We start from the raw sequence: 6,733 nt of genomic DNA on the forward strand, positions 1-6,733 counted from the left end.
GATCTACCGCTGTCATTTTGGGGCTATGCTTTAGAGACTGCCGCATTCACTTTAAATAGGGCTCCGTCAAAATCCGTTGAGACGACACCGTATGAATTATGGTTTGGGAAGAAACCTAAGCTGTCGTTTCTAAAAGTTTGGGGATACGATGCTTATGTGAAGAAACTTCAACCTGAAAAGCTCGAACCCAAATCGGAAAAATGCATCTTCATAGCATACCCTAAAGAAACTATTGGGTATACCTTCTACCTCAAATCCGAAGGCAAGATCTTTGTTGCCAAGAATGGATCCTTTCTAGAGAAAGAGTTTCTCTCGAAAGAAGTAAGTGGGAGGAAAGTAGAACTTGATGAAGTATTGCCTCTTGAACCGTAGAGTGGCGCACCTCAGGAAAATGTTCCTGAGGTGCATGCACCGACTAGAGAGGAAGTTAATGATGATGATCATGAAACTTTAGATCAAGTTGCTACTGAACTTCGTAGGTCCACAAGGACATGTTCCGCACCAAAGTGGTACGGCAACCCTGTCTTGGAAATCATGTTTTTAGACAATGGTGAACCTTCGAACTATGAAGACGCGATGGCGGGCCCGGATTCCGACAAATGGCTGGAAGCCATGAAATCCGAGATAGGATCCATGTATGAAAACGAAGTATGGACTTTGACTGACTTGCCTGTTGATCGGCGAGCCATAGAAAATAAATGGATCTTTAAGAAGAAGACAGACGCGGATGGTAATGTGACCATCTATAAAGCTCGGCCTGTCGCTAAGGGTTATCGACAAGTTCAAGGGGTTGACTACGATGAGACTTTCTCACCCGTAGCGAAGCTGAAGTCCGTCCGAATCATGTTAGCAATTGCCGCATTCTATGATTATGAGATATGGCAAATGGACGTCAAAACGGCATTCCTTAATGGTTTCCTTAAGGAAGAATTGTATATGATGCAGCCAGAAGGTTTTGTCGATCCTAAGAATGCTGACAAGGTGTGCAAGCTCCAACACTCAATTTATGGGCTGGTGCAAGCATCTCGGAGTTGGAACATTCGTTTTGATGAGATGATCAAATCATTTGGGTTTATACAGACTTATGGAGAAGCCTGCATTTACAAGAAAGTGAGTGGGAGCTCTGTAGCATTTCTCATATTGTATGTGGATGACATACTATTGATGGGAAATGATATAGAATTCTTGGAAAGCATAAAGGCCTACTTGAACAAGTGTTTTTCAATGAAGGACCTTGGAGAAGCTGCTTATATATTAGGCATCAAGATCTATGGAGATAGATCGAGACGCCTCATTGGTCTTTCACAGAGTACGTACCTTGACAAGATATTGAAGAAGTTCAAAATGGATCAGTCAAAGAAGGGGTTCTTGCCTGTATTGCAAGGTACGAGATTGAGCACGGCTCAATGCCCGACCACGGCAGAAGATAGAGAAAAGATGAGTGTCGTCCCCTATGCCTCGGCCATAGGGTCTATCATGTATGCTATGCTGTGTACCAGACCTGATGTAAACCTTGCCGTAAGTTTGGTAGGAAGGTACCAAAGTAATCCCGGCATGGAACATTGGACAGCGGTCAAGAATATCCTGAAGTACCTGAAAAGGACTAAGGAAATGTTTCTCGTTTATGGAGGTCACGAAGAGCTCGTCGTAAAGGGTTACGTCGATGCTAGCTTCGACACAGATCTGGATGAATCCAAGTCACAAACCGGATACGTGTATATTTTGAATGGTGGGGCGGTCAACTGGTGCAGTTGCAAGCAAAGCGTCATGGCGGGATCTACATGTGAAGCGGAGTACATGGCAGCCTCGGAGGCAGCACAAGAAGCAATCTGGGTGAAGGAGTTCATTACCGACCTAGGAGTTATTCCCAATGCGTCGGGCCCGATGACTCTCTTCTGTGACAACACTGGAGCTATTGCCCTTGCCAAGGAGCCCAGGTTTCACAGGAAGACCAGGCATATCAAGCGTCGCTTCAACTCCATTCGTGAAAATGTTCAAAATGGAGACATAGATATTTGTAAAGTGCATACGGACCTGAATGTCGCAGATCCGTTGACTAAACCTCTCCCTCGAGCAAAACATGATCAACACCAGAACTCTATGGGTGTTCGATTCATCACAATGTAACTAGATTATTGACTCTAGTGCAAGTGGGAGACTGTTGGAAATATGCCCTAGAGGCAATAATAAAATGGTTATTATTATATTTCCTTGTTCATGATAATTGTCTATTGTTCATGCTATAATTGTGTTATCCGGAAATCGTAATACATGTGTGAATATATAGACCACAACATGTCCCTAGTAAGCCTCTAGTTGACTAGCTCGTTGATCAATAGATGGTTACGGTTTCCTGACCATGGACATTGGATGCCATTGATAACGGGATCACATCATTGGGAGAATGATGTGATGGACAAGACCCAATCCTAAGCATAGCACAAGATCGTGTAGTTCGTCTGCTAGAGCTTTTCTAAGTGTCAAGTATCATTTCCTTAGACCATGAGACTGTGCAAGTCCCGGATACCGTAGGAGTGCTTTGGGTGTACCAAACGTCACAACATAACTGGGTGGCTATAAAGATACACTACAGGTATCTCCGAAAGTGTCTGTTGGGTTGACATGAATCGAGACTGGGATTTGTCACTCCATATGACGGAGAGGTATCTCTGGGCCCACTCGGTAATGCATCATCATAATGAGCTCAGTGTGACTAAGTAGTTGGTCACGGGATGATGTCTTACGGAACGAGTAAAGTGACTTGCCGGTAACGAGATTGAACAAGGTATTGGGATACCGACGATCGAATCTCGGGCAAGTAACGTACCGATTGACAAAGGGAATTGAATACGGGATTGATTGAATCCTCGACATCGTGGTTCATCCGATGAGATCATCGTGGAATATGTGGGAGCCAACATGGGTATCCAGATCCCGCTGTTGGTTATTGGCCGGAGAGTTGTCTCGGTCATGTCTGCATGGTTCCCAAACCCGTAGGGTCTACACACTTAAGGTTCGGTGACGCTAGGGTTGTAGAGATATTAGTATGCGGTAACCCGAAAGTTGTTTGGAGTCCCGGATGAGATCTCGGACGTCATGAGGAGTTCCGGAATGGTCTGGAGGTAAAGATTTATATATAGGAAGACCAGTTTCGGCCACCGGGAAAGTTTCGGGGGTCACCGGTATTGTATCGGGACCACCGGAAGGGTCCCGGGGGTCCACCGGGTGGGGCCACCTATCCCGGAGGGCCCCATGGGCTGAAGTGGTAATGGAACCAGCCCCTGGTGGGCTGGTGCGCCCCCCTTGGGCCTCCCCCTGTGCCTAGGGTTGGAAACCCTAGGGGTGGGGGCGCCTCCACTTGGCTTGGGGGCCAAGCCACCCCTTGGCCGCCGCCCCCCATCTAGATGGGATCTAGAGGGGCCGGCGCCCCCTGGCCCCTATATATAGTGGAGGGGAGGGAGGGCAGCCGCACCCAAGTCCCTGGCGCCTCCCTCTCGCTCTGTGACACCCCTCCCTCTGTTGGTGCTTGGCGAAGCCCTGCCGAGATCCCGCTGCTTCCACCACCACGCTGTCGTGCTGCTGGATCTCCATCAACCTCTCCTCTCCCCTTGCTGGATCAAGAAGGAGGAGATGTCTCTCCCAACCATACGTGTGTTGAGCGTGGAGGTGCCATCCGTTCGGCGCTTGGTCATCGGTGATTTGGATCACGACGAGTACGACTCCATCAACCCCGTTCTCTTGAACGCTTCCGCTCGCGATCTACAAGGGTATGTAGATGCACTCCTCTTCCCCTCGTTGCTAGATGACTCCATAGATTGATCTTGGTGATGCGTAGAAAAATTTTAAATTTCTGCTACGTTCCCCAACACCCATTGCTCTTGAAATTCTTGCTTGCTTGCATTATGGTTAATCCCATAAGTCTCGTAATCTTATTGCATCCCTTGTCATTATCATTTTGATTCCATTGATTCAATATTTTGTGAATGCTCGCAATCCTCAATCAGATCCTAGAATTCATCCTTCCAGCTCAGATGTCATTTTAAACATGAGCTAGATCTCGATCAATCAAATTGCCATCGATTGTACTCCTAAGCCTACTCAACTTATCCATCCTTGATCAGAGTGTTTGCTTATGATCCCTTGATTTGAAGATCATAATTCCTTCGCATTAGAGCTTTGAATTAGCCAGTTGTTTCCATAATCTAATCTCCTTGCATTCCTTCTTCCTCTAGTTGAGTACCGATGCTCACATCAGATCCCTTGTGGACCACCAAATCCTTTGTTGAATTATCATCCGACAGTGTCCTTCGTATACAAAAACCTCGAGAACTTATTTTCCCTGATACATAATACCATTGGTAAGTCCTATTCTATGATTTGGCCAACCATGCTCTGCTTTCGAGCTGGTGATATTTACTATTGAAGCTTGTGGTATATGTTTCCATGATGCCCCGGTGGGTTGAACCCATGCCTTCCTTAATATGTGTGAACTCGAAAGTTTTCACGAGTCATACTCGTCTCGTATTTTGCCAGATAAAATTTCAACACTAAAACTTCATCGAACACGAGAAGTGAATGAAAGGTTATGCATTAAAGAAGTGGGAGTCGACCTTGAACTTGTGTTCATGCCCATGGACACGATGTGGAACTTATCATGGAAGCTTCTTGCAAAATATTTAATCATTTGAGTAATTCTTTCGGTGTCATTAAATTGGATCCCCTGTAGCTATGGTTCCGACCATATTGTTCTTCTTAATTTGATCCCATTTCTCAGGCAAGTTTAAGCATTTGTCTTCTGCGGATCAATACCCCAGTCCAACCTTTACTTTGATCTACCATCGAGTATTACACTCCGGTATCTCGAGAATATCATGGAACTGCATAACTTCTTATGGATTCTTCATCAACTGTTTTTTCTCACCGATTCCAATTTTCCTGGTTTCTGGGTTGTCGGCAACCGAGAACACCGATTAGTGAATCGAGCCGCACTCTCATTCAATAACTCTAAGTAATTTTCATTGCTTATGAGTTTGTTAATCCTTCAATTCATTCCTATCTTGATCGGCTATACCATTATCGTGCTAAATTTTAATTATGCTAGCTGGTCCTTCCCGGAGCATAATTTTCGACGATGAGCTAACCTTACGTCGATCTTCCGGGTCTTATCGTTTCACCTCGAACAACAAGCTTGACTCCGAGTTGGCGTCATACCCTTGATTCCAATAACCTTTTGCTTCATCATTCCTTTGACTTGATGCCATCGTCGCCGATTACATATTCATGAAACCTCTCGACAAATGTGTCATGATCATCATCTACATTCTGAGCATTTCCAGGATATCAATCGAATTCATGATGAGAGATATCATCCTTGCCACCACGATGATTGTGTTAACATCGACAACATTCTTGCATTTTCGCAACACAAAACTGGTTCACGGTTTGTGTTGCACCTTGAGTTCCTTGCTATCCAACTTAGGTTATGTTCTACCTTGGTGTATTACCATCTTCTATGTCAAGAATGTTGTGAGAATTTCACCACCTCTTAAGAATTCTTGATATGGTGATACTTCTTGCCATATCCGTTCATTCCTTCGTCCCCGTGTTGTTTCTAACCGGAAAACCGACAATTAAACTATGATGTGTGACTTCAAAACTTCTAGCAACACTATTGCTTTGAAGTTAATGGTCGATGTTTCATTCTTAGACCATTGGTTATTGAATCACCATTCTAACATTGATCATGCTACCTTAGCTCTTATTTCGGGTGCACCTGTCAATCAATGTTTAATCGAGTATGTTTTCCTCGAGCATACCTCATTATATCATTTGATCTGGCAAATGTTATCTCCTTGTTCACTTAATTGTGGAAACCCATCTTTTGGAAATCTCGAGGAATTGTCTCTGAGTCCGTAAGCCACCCCCTCACCCCCTTTCCTTGGTTTAATGATGAACTCTTGTTTCAGAACTCGCCTTCATAGTTCATTTCCAAGAATCTAAGAATGTCATCTTGTCAATTGTGCCGCACCTTTTCTTCTCGGGCAGGCTGAGTCTGAGGTATCCTAACACCAATCGGATCTGAATCTCGGTCAGATATGATGGTTGGAACATATTTCCAAGAGTTATAGCATTAGTCTTTATATGACCCGGTAAGATGATATCATGCCTAGCACACCTGGCCGGATGACCTATTGATATAGTATCCTCTTTACCAAGGTTAGCAATTCTTCCATGAGGAAATTGTAAGGCTTATTCTATAAGTTGTTCCTGATGAATCCTTTGAGTATCCAAGTCTGATCTTTACCCAATGACCATGGCAATGCTATCTCGAAGCATGTCGGTGGTACTCCGATTTTCAATAAGAACATTTGAAGCACAATGCTAAATTTCCATTATCATTTATCCTAACACCGTTGTATGGGTAATATCATGAGATTCCTCCCCCCTTACCTAAATGGTTTTCTACCTTCTATCCTGTCATGGATATCATGCTCCGCTTGTCCTTGGGAAGGATATCCCCCTGAAATATGTGTGTATACACATTTTCCTTTCCATTGTTCTGTTTAAACCTGATAATCACTTTTCCTTTCCATTGGTTTGTTTAAACCTTCTTGTGATCTATATTATATAAGCAGTAATATTTCCCTGCTTATGAAACACCTCGTTGTACCACTCTATCAGTAAGACCATGTTACTTCTGTTGATGAAATTCCGGTAACCACCGATGGACAAG

Source organism: Triticum urartu, chromosome 2 (assembly GCF_003073215.2).
Source record: "Triticum urartu cultivar G1812 chromosome 2, Tu2.1, whole genome shotgun sequence".
Taxonomy (NCBI): domain Eukaryota; kingdom Viridiplantae; phylum Streptophyta; class Magnoliopsida; order Poales; family Poaceae; genus Triticum; species Triticum urartu.